Source organism: Camelus bactrianus, chromosome 26, assembly GCF_048773025.1.
Source record: "Camelus bactrianus isolate YW-2024 breed Bactrian camel chromosome 26, ASM4877302v1, whole genome shotgun sequence".
Classification (NCBI taxonomy): domain Eukaryota; kingdom Metazoa; phylum Chordata; class Mammalia; order Artiodactyla; family Camelidae; genus Camelus; species Camelus bactrianus.
In genome coordinates, this window is record NC_133564.1 from 20,004,038 (window position 1) to 20,019,959 (window position 15,922).

The 15,922-nt window shown below is 41.2% G+C and overlaps 2 protein-coding genes and 1 pseudogene across 5 annotated transcripts in view; 2 read left to right on the plus strand and 1 right to left on the minus strand.

The window, feature by feature from the left end:
* The window catches only part of SLC7A2 (solute carrier family 7 member 2), a 61,010-nt gene extending 47,686 nt beyond the window's left edge, over positions 1 to 13,324 (minus strand). Inside the window, exons 1-2 of one of the 4 annotated variants that reach the window (XM_074353504.1) lie at positions 13,148 to 13,324; positions 12,770 to 12,831 (exon numbers count right to left, since the gene is read on the minus strand). The gene's annotated coding sequence lies outside the window, so the exon portion shown is untranslated. The remainder of the gene's footprint in view (positions 1 to 12,769; positions 12,832 to 13,147) is intronic. The other 3 variants (XM_074353505.1, XM_074353503.1, XM_074353506.1) reach the window with 3 other exon arrangements.
* On the plus strand, positions 181 to 1,556 carry LOC141575106 (DNA-directed RNA polymerases I, II, and III subunit RPABC4 pseudogene; annotated as a pseudogene).
* A 242-nt stretch (positions 13,325 to 13,566) lies between the features above and the next one.
* Positions 13,567 to 15,922, plus strand: part of MTMR7 (myotubularin related protein 7) — a 131,738-nt gene continuing 129,382 nt past the window's right edge. The window contains exon 1 of the mRNA XM_074353502.1: positions 13,567 to 14,129. The gene's annotated coding sequence lies outside the window, so the exon portion shown is untranslated. The remainder of the gene's footprint in view (positions 14,130 to 15,922) is intronic.

Consider the following 15,922-nt stretch of genomic DNA (forward strand, 5'->3'; position numbering starts at 1 on the left):
GTACTACACGATCCACGGTTGGTTGCTGGGTCTCGGACGGAGAGTCCTGACTATGGGACTTGAGCATCCGTAGATTTTGGTATCCAGGTGCATCCTGTAACCAATCCCCTGCAGATACCGAAGATGACTGTACTTTTCAATGACAGATACTGGAATTTTATGTCTGTAGGACTTTGAAAAGTCATGTCACTTGTTATTCTGCTCTAGGCACAGAGACACCAATAAGCCTGACCTAGAATGTAAGTTACAAGAGCTCAAAGAACATGTCCTTTTAAAAATCTGTGTCTGTAAGGACACAGAAAAGTTCTGCACCTGGCGAGTGAGCATTCTATAACTAGAGTGGCCACATATTTTCAAAGAAATAACGGTAAAAATTATAAAGTTTATTTTTCGGTCAATGAACCAAAGATTTCGTTTCCTTAAGGGCAAACAATGCCGTGAAATAATTGGTGCCATATGTCACAGTTTGTCTAGAGGTGGATTGACATGAACTTTGGTGGCCCCAATATGGGTTCCAACTCTCTAAATTCTAACTTTCAGAGCCTAAGTTGCAAATGGAAAATTTTTTCAACAACGAGGGTTCTTGTTTAGTCTTTGTAATGCCCCCAGTTTAGCACCTTTTAACAGTTAAGCCCACATAGGACAGTGCAGCGAGCCAGAATCTGTTTGGAAGCATAAAAGTTTCTCTGTGCTATGTGGGAATGATAACAGACATCCAGCAGGATGTTCGACCACCAAAGCAGCAACCAATGATATACACTTGTGGAGAACGTCACACAGAAAGTGATGTAAGATCCAGGATCCAACCCGATGCAGAGAATGTGGAGACAAAGTACAAGAAAAGGACTAAAAGGCTGGTGGGTTTTGACGCTCAATGAAACATGGAATTCAGAGGAATATCTTCATTTGTTTTCGGACTTGCTGTTATCGCTGCTGTATCATTTTTGATTAGTTTACTTTATGAATACAGCTATATACACATATGATTTCATTTTAAAAACATACTGTATTTAGGTATGTATTAATAGCTTATATAAAGATATTAAATTTTGTTTGAAAAAACAGTAAGTCCATATAAAATGGTTATTATCCTTGAAAATGCTGATCTAAAATATCTCCTGCCTGTAGATTTTTTTTAAGTGTAATAATTTTAATATACACATGACGATTAATGCTTCAGAGATAGTGTTACTTGACTACAAAGTCACCAAATTCTACCCTGTGAATAATTTTTACACTAACAAATGTAGTAACTGGTAACAACAGGGTTTCAAAAAGGAGTAGCTCCGTTACTCTAATTCAGATTATGAACTGAGCCCTTTCCAGCCCCATTTAAAAGTTACTCAGAAAAGCGATGACTAAAAAGAGATGACTAACAGAGAGGCTGACGTCTTGAGAAAACACAACAGTGGCCCTCTTTCAGAGTAACTACAAAGTGCTCTTCCACGCAAAATTAACGTGACACCACAAATGAATCGAAGACACAGCTTTTTCTAAAAAGTTACAGAATTACTCCCTGTATCCACTGTTGGGTTTGCTTTCATAGTTCTGAGAAGGTTGCCAATTATCCTAAAGTCAGTTGCCAATTATCCTGAGTCAGGACTGAGGGAAAGGGAGGGTAGGGAGATGATTTGGGACAGGAGGAAGGCAGGGTTCCGCTCCTGTGCCACAAAGCAGAGGCCGATGAGTGGTCCCCACCCTCTACAACACACACACACACACCCCACTGTGCTCCTGAAGCCTTTGCCAGGTGCACGCAGCAGTGCTCTTCAAGGCCGATCGTGTCCAAAGAAGAAAACAACATACATGCCAAGGACAACAGCCAGTTAAGGGAGACACCAGAGCGTGGTCCGCCTTGACTGATGGGTCTCTGGCGAAAACTAGGCTCAGGTTTAACTAGATCGTGTGCCCATTCACACGTCCCAGTAAAAGAAGAAGAAAAATAAGAAGGAGGGAGGAGGTGGAGGGAGGAAGCTGAAGGCAGAGGAGGGCGAGGAGGGAGGAGAAAACCTGGAGCCTACCAGAAATGCTCTGGACTATAAACTGCATTATCCTCAACAGCCCCCAGCTGCCACCACCGTAGGACCTCTCAGCTACACATCAGGGCCTCTAGCATTTGTGAGTGGCTTCACACTGGGTGTGGTCAGAAGAGATGTCAAGAAGCTCTTGGTGGGAAAACCTAGGGAAAAATAACTGAGAATGGGCTACTTGTTGTTTTTCTTATAGAGCAGGAAAGGAACTTAAGGGGTCTTCTGATGCTCTAAGCTCCTCTTCTCCTAAGCACTAAAATAAAGAGTTGGGAAAAAAAAACCAACAGTTAGTATTGGGGATCAAGAAGTTAAGGAGAAAATGCTGATTGTTTTCTACAGTTATAGTCCCAATATTTTTTAAAATATGAAAATACTTATATAGAATAGATATGTAAGTTTATACTGTATAGCACAGGGAAATATATTCAAGATCTTGTAGCTCACGGTGAAAAAGAATATGAAAATGAATACATGTATATTCATGGATGACTGAAAAATTGTGCTATACACCAGAAACTGACACAACATTGTAAACTGAATATAACTCAATTAAAAAAAGAAAATACTGTCATTTATGATACTAGTTAGGAAATTTTGATTTCTCTGCAGCTGTCAGCATACATACAACCTCCAGCTCACTCTTACATGTGACCCACACCCACGAGGAATGGTTAGGCATGATTCTGCTTGAAATGAAATGTATAGGTTTCTTCTGAGCCTAGAATCTCATGATTTATTAAAACTAGCAACCCGTATATTATACCTTTAAAGATGTGGAAAATTCAGGAAATAACTGCAGTAGAAGTTCTGTTAAAGAGAATACTAGAGAAAAATTACCTTCTTTGCCTTAAACATTATTCTACATACATCTTTTTGGCGGGGGGTGGGGAAGCAAAAAATAAAGATTTTTGCATTCTTTTTTCCCCTTTTATCTCACTCAATAGAAATTACACTTAGTTCAATAAAATGAGCATTTTTCTTCCAATTCCTGAAAACAGTCTGAATTCTGATTCACACATACAAGGTTAGAAGTGAAATTATATAGCTCAACTTTACTGATTCCTCTGGTCTACTATGTGGTGAATTAAAATTCTATGTGACAAAGGCCCGTCCCTAAAACAGAAGAGGCTGGAACCTTCAATTACCATCAGTACCAACTGCCACAGCTGCCACCTGTATTCATCACTAGTCAATTTCCGCCACATCAGTAACACCATCCTGCCCACCTTATGCCACCATCAACTCCCCCTTTCGCCACCACACACCAGCATTAACCAACCACTCTGAACTGGCTGGTGATGGGGAATCAATCAAACACTAGATTGCAACTGTACTCAGTTCTTTCAAAGTTGGGATCAGCCAGATGACGTGGGTTCTTGAGGCTTTAAGGTTTAAAATCTTTATAAAAACTAATTTACTACTATTTCCAGTAGTTCAAGGAGATAAATAGTGTCTTCACTTTGAAAGTCACTGAAACAATTTATCAGTTTTAGAAGCAGTCAGAGCACGCAACATACCCAGAGTTAGCAATGCAGTTAGAAGAGAAAAATAACTTAAATAACTCACAAGAACAACTTTAAAAATGATAATGCTGGGTTGTTTGTCCTTCACATTTTTTTGTGTGCTCTGTAGCAAAAAAGGTCAGAATAATGTAAATATGCTATTCATTATCCAGAAAGTTCATAAGATCCATTTCAGTGAGATAAAGTGCACTATCAACAGAAATTTTATGCAAACTCTGTTCTTTTTTTGTTTGGTTCACTGAACTAAGTGCAAACCATCTGTTACCTATGATAATCAGAAAAAAGTAAAAATTCAGCTTTTTTCCTAAAGATAGCACAACAGCACTCCAAACACCTTGTTTAACAGCACCACTTACCAGCTATAAATCCTAAGGACTTTAGATGGCTTAGAACCCACGTGTAAAGTCTTTTTTATTTATAGGCTAAGATTACATTTTTTTCATTTTTGGGCGAAAAGTATGCTATTTAATAAAACTGTTCATATCATATGCATTTCACTATTACTAAAATGTCTTTCTTATTCAAATACGTTACTTTCCAAGAAACTTAAAAATTTAAAAACTTTCAAGTTAAAATTGTATTTTGAGCCCCACGTACAAAATGCCTACCATGTAAGTAGTGCTTTATAGTGATTATGACCTGCTTTCACAAAAGCAGAATGGCCTGATATAAATCAGTGCTTTGGCTAAGTCAAAATGCTTGAAATCCAGTCCTAACTCTGCCCCTAGATGTCTGCCCTCAGATGAGCTATGACTCTTAAGATCTCAATTTCTTACCCTATAAAAAGAGGAGGCGAAAGCTTCCAAAGCTTCAGAAATGGCCCACGAGACAGATTTCCATGTTCTGTTAAGTTTACAGCATGGAAAACAAAACCAGCTATCACAAGTGTCTCACCATTTTTAACCAAATTTCCAGGGTGCTGTGCCTTATCCATGTATTATCATCTAGCGAAAAAGTGATTTTTGTTTTAAAGGTGAAATTCTAAGTTTCAGGACAGTTTAAAACAGGCCCCAGCCCAGGATATGTTTTCAAAGCTCTAGTACTACAAATTTTTATCAACGCCCACTGTGTTTCTCCATGGCATGTAAATGTGCTTTGTGCTATTTGCTGGATGAACGCTGCATACACAAGTCCCGCTCCACCTACACAACCACGAGGTCACAAATGTAATGCATTTAAAAGAGGGCTTTCTGCAACAGAACATTTCAGATCTTAGCCACTTATAAAGCAAGTTTTGCAAAAGATAGGAATTTCAGTACAGAAGCCAACTTAACAGTCCTTCACTTTGCCTTGCTGCTACTCATCAGGCACGTGGTCACAAAGACGTGACATGTAAGAGGGGAAAGCTTTCAGTTACTCTACACTAACGAAAACTGACAAGGCTCTGCAGTGATGCTTCTGTCTTTACTATGATCTCTGTAGTTCTATTAAAATGTAAGTTTATGAAATTCCAGAGATTTCTACAAGAGGATCCACATCAGAATGACATTGAGCCATAAGGCTGGATTTCAAATGTCACTCTAAAGATGCTCCAATTTTAGGTAAGAAAAGAGAGCGTTGATTATTCTTATTTTTTTTTCCTTCCCATCTGTGTGCATATTTATAATTACTCAGTTAAGATGATCTCAGCTAAACTTAGAATCAGATTTCCTGGTCCGTAGGTAGACATTGAAATCTGTGAACAGCAGAATTTGGAGGAAAGAATTCTGGGAATTTTGGAGGAATTCGACACTGGTGACAACTAAAGTCCATCGTGTTCCTTTGAGGCCAGGGAACTGCTTCCACCGTACACAAATGGGAACAGTCATCATTGCCTTATTGTCCAAGCTCCTTAACTTGGAGCTCCCTAGGACCACACCTACCCCTGAGCTTGTTCTCAGCTCCTCCTTGGAGGCCAAAGCAATCTTTTATCAACAAGAGGAAAAGAGGTATGACCAAGAAGGCCCCATCCTGCCCCAAAGGATTGCCTCCTAAGATAGCTGTCCCAACAGTTGCTGGCTTCTGAATTGCAGGGTTTTTATCCTGGGTTCCAGAAACCCTGGGCATCCATTGGTTAGAATTCAGGGATCCTTGAACTCCCAGAAATTTACAAGAAATTATTGGGGTGGGGGCACGTCACATGCATATGTGTGGTTCTTCTTTCTTCCACTGAGTAGAAATGTTATCAGAATAAAAAGACTAATAAAGGAGGAGGAGTACCTTCTCTGTGTATCAAAGAACTACAAGTACCATTAGTTCAAATACAGTTGATCAGAACTGTATGAACTTGTCGTGAAGCTTTTCATTAGAAAAGACAGTAAGTCGATGTAATCTTTTCTCTTTCAACCTGAATCTGTTGGATTCTCCCAGTTGAGTCACTCGTTCAGTCTTTCAGGAGTTGCAAAGTTAAATTTCCAGACTGCTCAGTCAGCACTGCCCTCATGTTGTTAACATTAATATGTTCTATGAAGAAGAACATGACCTTGACTTTCTCCTCCAAATATGTTTATGTAAACAATACAGATTTTAGAAAGCCAAAGAGAGGAAAGCAGTAACTCTGAGCACCATGAAGCTCGAGACTACAGTGGGAGCCCCACCAGCGTCTCACTCACCACTGCGGGCGCAGCCTCCCCGGGCGTGGAGCTGGTGCTCAGTATTTACTCCAGGCACCGAGGCTCATGGAAAAGCTCAGCAGGGCCATGTAATTTCAAAGGGATGAAAACACTGAACTCTCCGTAGGTTTTAACTTGGATGAAGGTTGTTACCCCTTCTGTCAACCCCTTCCTAAAAGCCCAGATCAATGCAAAACCGTCAAACCTAAAAACTGAAACAGCAATCTCACTCTGCCTAAGTAATCACAGTCAATTTGACTTTGTTTTCCTGCACAGGCTGCCAGGGAACAAAGGTAAGTTCTGACTGTGGCCCAAGCACTTTACAGTGTTCCAGAGCCCTCAGGACAGGGTGTCAATGCTCACCCCAGTCTCATGAAAATGTCTCCCAAACAATTGCCCAAATTACAACAGAATTAAAGAAATCACTTAAAACTTGGTGTTGAATTCAAACACAAATATAAAATTGTATTATGTTTAATATGATCATTAAAGCAGATAGAAAGTCTATATAGAGCAGCCTGAATTTTGGGGGGGGGGGGGCACAGGCTTTTCCCAGAGGAATTCATACTCAAGTTGATCCAAACTATCAGGAAGTTTTCATTTGGATTTTTATCAGGACAAGCACCTAAGCAAACTGCAAACATCCTGTGGACTATGAGCCCCCTGCAAAAATATAAGTACCCTTTGCTTCAAGAGACCCAGAACATCATGGAATTTTACGAAGAAAAAAAAAAATCACTGAAGAAAGCTGTCTTCCTGAAGGAAAGGAAAACTTCATTCAATACAGATATTCTCTCCTCAAAGGAAAAAACATTAAAGAGAATTTGTAAAAAATTTATTTACTGACTTATTTAGGGGAAATTTATTTTAAATTTCATTTATTCATATATTATTTTAAAATAATACTATGATATCCACCTACCACCCGGCCCAAGAATCTTAAATGGGTAATATTTATTGGCCATATGTGAGCCAATAATGGCATAACAAAGTGTCCTGCAAATAAAGAATTATGGTTAATGGAATTCTGAGCATCTGAGGTCCACTAAATAAAAACCTTGCGAAGTGATTTTCCCTCATAGAAATGGATTCACCCCAGGGTGCCTTTAAATATAGATTTGCCTAGTAGACTGAGGATGGAAATCAATTGCCTGTTCCCCTACATCCACCGGCTCTCAGGAACAATTCTCAGATGTTTTTTCAAAAGGTACATTTACAAGACCCTAAACCTGGAAGATGAAGCAGTGGTGCCCAGCTCTGTGTCTTCACAGAAACCTTACTTGCATAACAGGAGAGCTGAGTGAGACAAGAATTGAACATGACAGTAAATATATTTTCAGTTATACAGTTTCTTTTAAAACATTTTTTCTTCCACTAGGTCAATGGTAGGACACTGAACTGAATGCGTTTCCTTCCAAAAGGACTCTTCCCTCTCTAACGTGGAATAGAAATTATCTCTTCAGTTACCAGCTTTTTTTTTTTTTTAATCAGTCTCTTGTCCATTCTAAGCTGAAGGCCAAGACTGGAATCAACATTAAACTAGTGTTGCAGCTAGACGGGGTCCGCTTTCGTATATTCAGAGGGACTCTTGTAGGAGAAGGGAAAGTGGAACGGATGGCTGAAGACCTCTCCTGATCTTTCCATGCCTGACAAGGTCCCTGATGGGTTTTAAACTCATTAAGTGTGTGTAAATGTATCAAGCTTAACCAATGTAACAACCGTCAGAGTGAGAGTTTATGATAATCCCATGTTCTTAACTTGACTGCATTTTTGGAAAGACTTTATTCTTCAAATTTTTCACCTAAAATATAATCTCCTAATTTGTTTTTACTTTCCTCTAAGACCCTTCAGAATCGTTTGAATTTGCAGTTAAACATCATAATTTTCTTGAGTCCCAGGATAATACATGACAGGCAATTCTGCCAAATGATTAATAGGTATTATCACCCTCCCAAATGCAAGTTCTGGTGCATAAAAGCTCAGCCAGCATTTAAGTCCAAGTGATCCAAGTTTCAGCAAAGAGCAACTGGAGGAGGAAGGGTGATCATGGTTTTAATAGCAGTAACAGTAACTGTGATGGTGATTGACAGGGCATTTAGTCTACGTCAGGAACACAACACACATTTAAACAAAGAGAAGTTTAGTACAGACTGTCCTCTCTCAGCTACTATCCCTCAGCTCAGGGTATGGCTCCGACGGCAGCTTTATCCTTCTCTCCCCATGGCGTGTGCACTCGTCAACCCTTTTGTTGATGGTCAGTGCCGAGGGGACAGGGACCAAGTCACTGATTTATTTTTTGGTTCTCCACAGACTCTAGATCTGGGCCATCTATATTTACAACACACACATTCATCCAAAATGGATTAACTAGCCTTCAATCATGGAAGACTCCAAATAGATGATCTTCTAGGATATTCTTCAGATCAAAGTCACATTACCTATTCCAAGGGAATCCCAATGCATCAAAACAGTACTCAGTAATTTGGTTGCACATACAATTGCTAAAAACTATAAATTCTGAATACTAGATTCACAAAAATCAAATTCAATTGTTTCCACCAAATGGATACATTCTTTTAGAAACCAGACCGGATGAACAGGGTTGCGGGGAAGACAACCCACAGAATTCATATGCTTTGAAAAAATACACTTTGCATGTGATACAGAGATGACTTCCACCCCTACCACTCAAATATACTTCCAGTTCTAGAGATTTTGGTGTGATTTTTTAAAAGTAGAAATTGAATTGCATTCTGAAAATCTGCCCTGAGTTCATATTCAGGGAGTAAACAAATAAGGCTGAACATGCAAAGATAACCCATGTTTTTCCTTACGGTTCAATATAAACACTAGCGACTAGCATCATTATCATCATTTACAAGATGACAGCTAGATATCTAGAGCCAAATCAAGACAAGACCCTAACCAACTAACTTTTTTCTTCTAATTAGGATCAAGGCACCAACTCACATAACATCTTTCTGCCCACACAGGAGTAGAATGAATAAAAAGTGAGCTTGAAGGTTTATGTTATTACTTGGCTTTTGGAAGAGACAAGCATCAATTTTTAAGTGGAAAGATTCACTTATCTTAAAATCTGACCAAAAGAAAAAAAAGGGGGGGGGCAACAGGAGAAGTATAAAATGAGAACATCTTCATTACAGCATCATTCAACATCCGTGGTGACATCAAGCTCTGTGATCACTAGGTCTCCACTGGAAGGAAGCAGGCTTTGACGGCACGAACAGCATTGAATCGAGTATAACTGTATGAAGGCCCAGGGAGCCTTAATGAAGCCTGGGTGGGCTAAGGAAAGAATTTTCTCCACAACTGTGGGAAAAACTAGCAAGAATCAACAAGAAACATAGAAGTTCTTTGTTGTGTATTATTCACAAAATATTCCAAAAATGAATACAACAGTCATGGCTTTTTTTTTAAACTCCTGGAAGAAAGGTTATGAAATATTCTTGTATCATCCACCTCATTGCTGAATCCCAGGCGATGCTCAAGTTCTGAAGAGAGGTGCTAGTATGCAGTACTAGAATAGGTGTGGGCATATGGGTTTAATCTTTTTATTTTTTGTAGCAGGATAAGGAGAAGACATAAAATTAAAAACGTGCATGACACGTGCAACACTGAGTCATCACATAGGACACCCCAGCTTGATGATTCAACCTTCAATGAAAGAAATGTTGAAACTTTCAACAAGTATTCACATTCATACAACAACCAGAAAAACTGAGAACCAGAGACTTTTCAGAAGAGAAACATCCAAAGTCTACACACAAACAAAGGAGATAAGACCCACATATTCAAATCCAGACTTTTAAACAAAAACCACATTAACTCAAACCTTTAGCCAATCAATACTAATTGTACTTACCAATGAGAAGGTTAACTTGATGGCAGCAGAGACCATTCTCACAACAACTTAAAGTTGCAAAGAGCCCATAAGCACATGAAAAATAATAGTGTGCTGCTTGCTTCTACATATTAACATATAACAATTACTTTTCCCAAACTGGACAAGAAAAATAGGTAAAGCATGCTCTGATAATCTTAGCTGTGACAGCCTGGTGGGAATAAACCCCCGGCTGTTGGTTTGGTTGTGTCCATAGCATCTACATTTCCAGAGCCACAGACACCACTTTTTCAAAAACAGCCAGCAGGGCCATTGAAAGAAAATAAAAGAAGAGTCAGGACAAATTAGCAACTACCAGTAAAATAAAAACACCAAGCCCATGCGCTTTGGATGATGAAATAGTAAGTAGAACCATCTTCATGTTTTAGACAATGTGTTCCTTGCTGGCTTTTTGGGGTAGACAGTATTAAAGTCATCTGTTTATAGGTGCTGTTGCTTTATATAAAATAACAAAACAAAAAACTACTCCTAAAATCCATCAATGGAAGGTTTCCCAAATATAAAAATGACTGCAGAACCTCTCCAAAATTACTTTTGGATGTCCAGTGCCTGGTACAGAGTAGGTACTCAGTAATTTTCAACGCAGGAATAGACTTTTGAAGACAGACGTGATGCTCTTTCTCAAATCACTAAAATCAGTGGCATTCACTCAACAATAAAGAGCACATGTTATGTGCCAGACACTGTGTTAGGCGGTAGAATGAAAAGCTATTAAACAGAAGACAATGAAAAGAACAATGTCATAATTTTTCTTCTTATCAAGGCTAAATCTACATGGCTTTGAATATTCAGATTTAAGGTGTAGAAATGAGTTAACCATATAGATTTTCAAAACCATTTAAACACGTGGTATCAAGTAACTGAAATCTCAGTTAACTGAGTTTTTCAGTATTCAGTTGGATGACAAAACATTCAAATAGGCACACTGTACTAAGCATGTGAATATTCAGAAAATACATTCAACGGAAAATGTTGCTTTTGTTGTAAATGTCTGACATGCAGTAAACAGTCCTCAAGAAGCCAGTCCATGAAATCAGTGTGCTCGTATCTGGAGAAACAATGAAACAAATAGCAACATAGGGTTGTTTTCAAGGTTCTGCTCTGAAAGTTGGTCTCTGAAGGGCATCAGAAAGAAACCAGCAGATGGCTCTGAACACTAAAAAAAAAATACATAAACAGGTAGATAGATATGGATACATGAAACAGCAAGCAAGTGTAACAAAACAGAGGAAAGATGGAAACTAGGCTAAATCATGAAGTCACCAAGGGAAAATTACAAAGGAAAGTCCATTTGAAAAAAAGTAGGGCTGAAAAAGCAGAAGTGGCCACAGACAAGGGCTCCAGGAGAAACAATGATAAACTAGCCAGGAAGCCTGAGAATGAGGTGGGTCATCTAGAATGGAGACCAGGCACCCCTACTTGGAGAAGGTGAGTGGGCCTGCAGGGGAAACCAAGAAACAGGAACTTAAAAATCCCTCAGACACATATGTCCAGATGACAAAAACATATGAGGATACAAGGTGAAAAACTCCAGTGTTCTCAGACTTTCTAAACTCCAACAGCTACCATTTCTCTCCTTCCAGCCTCTAAATCCAGGGATAAGGATTAGAGGCTTTGGAATCAAAAGGGCTTTACTGGCGTGCTAAACGAGGCCAAGGATTCTGCAAATTGAATCCTTGCAGATACCACACAGTTTTACTCTGGGCTCCAAGGCCACGGCACATCCAAAAAGATTAAAATGCCTTAAGGTAAATGACATCCCCCTAATCAAGGCACAGGGTGGAAACCAAGAGAGGGGTAAAGGAAGAAGCTTGGCAAATTCTAAGAAATAATGTGGCTTCCCGGAGTTACCCAGGGTAACTTTTCAGTAAAGGGAGAAACAAAAAATGCATATGTTCTTCTGCACTGAGAAATCATTTCATGTTAAACTTTTGTGCGATTTAAAGAAAAAAGCTTTACTATTACAAAAGGGAGAAAGCAACCCTAAGTATATAATTAGCATAGTCTTGCCCTGCACATCCTTTTAAAAAACGCTACAAGCACAAATGTTTGCAATTTCCTGAGCAGCTAATTATTACTGATGCTGAGGGAGAAAAGAAGCGACAGAATTTTTAAAGACTGGCTGGGACAAGAATGAAAAAGTATCAACTCAGAGGCCACATACATGCTAACTTTGAATCTCAGGTCCCCGGCCAGGATTCTGAAAACTCAACTTGAGTAAAATCTGACCATATCCCCTCATGAAAAGGATGAGTGTTTCTGTACAAACGACTAGATAAATCTTATTACCAGACCTAAACGAGTCACCTAAATGCTTTTTAAAAACAGTTCTGCACGCATATTTGAAAGTTTGAGTATTTGAAATATTTGAACGTTCTACTCCTAAAATCTAGGTTCTGTTCCCACTTGGAATTATATCTATTACGTGAGAGGATTTCTGTTAAATCTCTTTCAGCTACAGTCTCTGACTATATTACTCCATGCATCGGATATGCATATACAAAAGTTAGAAAGTTCTCCGGAGGAACGGGTGTTCCGGGGTTGACGGGCTTAGTGATTCCCTAAAAGTCAAGAGTGGCATTTGGAGTTCAAGGCTGAAGACTGCACAAAACAGGCTTTAAAAAGCACAGCCACCTCAAAGGGGGTTAAAACTGCACCCATTTACTTTAAAATACCCTCAAACACCACGACGGGCCATTTTACCTGTCCCACCAGTCCCGGGCAGGTCACGCTGTGACAAGACTTCCAGAGCTCCGAGTGGTGGTCTATATTTAACCAAGAAGCTCAAGTGAGCGGCAGGCGACTTCAGGGGCCCGCCAGTGTGCAGAGGCAGGAGCCTGCCAGCCCTTCTGCAGAGGGGTGCCCTGGGCCCCTGAGGACAAGCGTGGCCAAAGCGACCCAGCTCCCGCGACCCAGCACGGCGGCCAGACGGGCCGAGGCGCAGCCCGGGGGACTCCCTGTCTCCGAGGGGCCGGAGCGCGGCCTCCGGACAGCTGCGCGCAGCTGGACGCGGCCCTGGGCGCCCCCGCCCCACCGCTCCCCCTCCGGCCCCGCCGCGCCGCCGGACACTTGGCAACTTACTGGGGCAGCGCGAGGGCCGCGCCGAGGGGGCGGTGGTGGGCGAGCGGCTGGAGCGCGTCGGGGCCCGCGGCTCGGGGAGGCTGAGGGAGCGGCCGCCGCCTCGCTGCTGCGCGCGGAGAGGAGCGCCCGGGTCGCTGCGCTGCAGAAGGCAGGCTGGGCACGTGGGCGCCGCTAGTGTAGCCGCGCCGGGGGCGGGGCCGGCCCGGGCCGTGTGGCGCCGCCCCCTTCACCTCCTCCCTTCCCTCCCCTCCCCTCCCCCGCGCTCGCCGACCCCCACCCGAGCCCTCCTCCCGCGCGGACCGCCCGGGCTGCGCCGGCCAATCCTCGGGGTGGGCGGCGTCCGGCCGCAGCGCCGCGGGGTCCGTGTACTGTCCGGAGCGCGGGCACACGTGGGCGTGCGCTCGCCCAGGGCTCGGCGTGGGGCTCGGCCGGTGGGCGCGGGCGGGCAGCTCCGGGGGCGAGGGGAGCCGGGCTCTGCCGCAGGGCGAACCGCGGGGTCGGTGATTCTTGCTCTCCTCGGAGGACCCGGCGTCAGGGACATCTCCCAGACGGCTTCTAAGCGGAATTCCTCCAAGTGGGATTTTTGTCCTCGGTTTACTAACTCTTTATTCTGAGAAGAATTTGTACATAAGAAAATAATGACAGTAAAATACAACAGTGGTCGTGATAGACAGAACCCAGACGGGCGTGCTTTGTCAAATAAGTGCCACCTCACCGGTAAAAACCGTACACCGTTTATTACGGTGTTTGGTTGCTGTTTCGAAAATCCCAGTGATGCGAATAGGTGGTTCTGATGATGGGGGGTGGGCTGCAAGAAAATGCCATTCGCTGTTTCCAAGAGAGTAAGAGCAGAAGTTACACAACCAAGGTTTCCCATACTGCGCTGCTGTTGACTTTGGGAGCCTCTGATAAGACTAAAGACACAATGTGAAACTGTTAATTTTAATCCGAAAGGAGGCTTACACTGGCACTGAATTGAACGGTGAGTGTATATTATTGTTTTTGTTTGATGGAAAGATCTACCTTATTTTGTTTAATATTGTGGTAAACATCTTTATTCATCTACTGGTAATATTGATGCAGTACACGTACATTTTTAATGGGATGCTAAGTCATTCTTAAGACGTGATCCCTGGAGAATCTGATTAAAGGTTTGGGTTTGGCTGCAGAAAATGGTACACGCGCAAAATCTCAATGACTGTTTCCGAAGTTCAGGTACCTCATGAAGCCCTTAAGAATCCCATTAAAGAACTGGAACCCTAAATAGCACCATGGCTACAAGGGTAGTATCTGTTCTGGTAAATGCCCTAAGTAATAGAGACTCTGTCAACATAAACTTATTTTTACAGTATAAAACAGAATCCTTGTGCAAATAATTACTACTGGCTTTGAGGAAAATGAGAAGTGTCCACTCTGACACCGAATTCATTCAGCCCCACAAAGGCTACGAGGCATTGTGTGCAGGAGTGGAGACTCAAGGTTTTGTCTAATTTCAAAGGGTGAGGAAACCAATCTACATTTTTTTACCTTTTTTTTTTTAGAGGTTGCTATTCTTTAAGAGATTATCCCCCAACATATTTTTATTTAAACAATGTGAAGGGACAGCCTGTGATTAGGTTGCCCCACAATGATTGGGGATAAACTAATCTATTTGACATTTAGAAACTGCCAATTTAGTCAGAATACCAGTCTTTGAGTTTATCTAGTAATCTGCCCGTCTGATTTTGGTACTTCCTGAAACAACGAGATGTGTGTCCACACGTGTGAATAATAAATGCTATTTCATCTCTAGATAAAAACGAACAAGCCGTTTCTAACAAGCATGATGTCTGATGAATATCTTGACACACTAGACTCTTGGACTTACATATTCCTTTCCCTGTTTGAAATTATTGATTAACTGTGTATCTCATATCTCATCTTTGCTTATTTTTCAACTGTTAAAATGTGTCCAGGTGTAGAAAGGATAAGAGGACATCGACAGATCTAGTATGAGTCTCTAAGACTGACCATGAGAGACAAAGGAACTTAGAACATTTAGAAATAAAATAGTTGATGTGGTTTAAGCTATTTTGATATCTTCATTTGCATTTCCTTTGGCACTACTCTATTCCTGCCACACGAACAGAATTAGCATCTTCTTCCCAGTTAAGTAATGTTTTCACTCACCTTCTACCTCACCCTTTGTGAAGCACCCCAATCACTTTTCACTTTCATAGGTCAAATTCCTCCTTAGGAATGAAACAGAAAATCCAACTTCGTCATTTTCAGCCCAAGAAGTAATCTAGGTCATTGTCTTCCAAAGATTTCAGAAACATTTGTGCATGTCTGAACTCCTAAGTTTTTATGAAATTTCAGGGAATTTCAAGGGACTTTTGTAGCCGAATAAATTCCACACCCTGTACTCTGACAGTTGCCAGATACAACCCAAAGTAAATCTTGTGTCCATGAATAAGGTATTTACTTAACTATCAGAACTGAATGACTTAACTCTTATTAGTTTTAATTTTGACTCCATTATCCCCAAGCTATTTCAGCAAAGACAAAGCTAAAATCCCCCAATTTTTTTTCCAAATGACTAGATACTGCATATTGATGCTTGTATTATAATGGAATAAGTCGGCTTGAAGGAGAAAAAATATTGGATCAGAGTTCAGGCTACTTGAGTTTCAAGTGCTTTCAGGCCACTGTTCTCCGCTTCCCTTTCAAAAATATGCAAAAACTTAAAGGCAACTTTCCACTGGACACATTCCATACTTGCCCATCCCTTAAGGT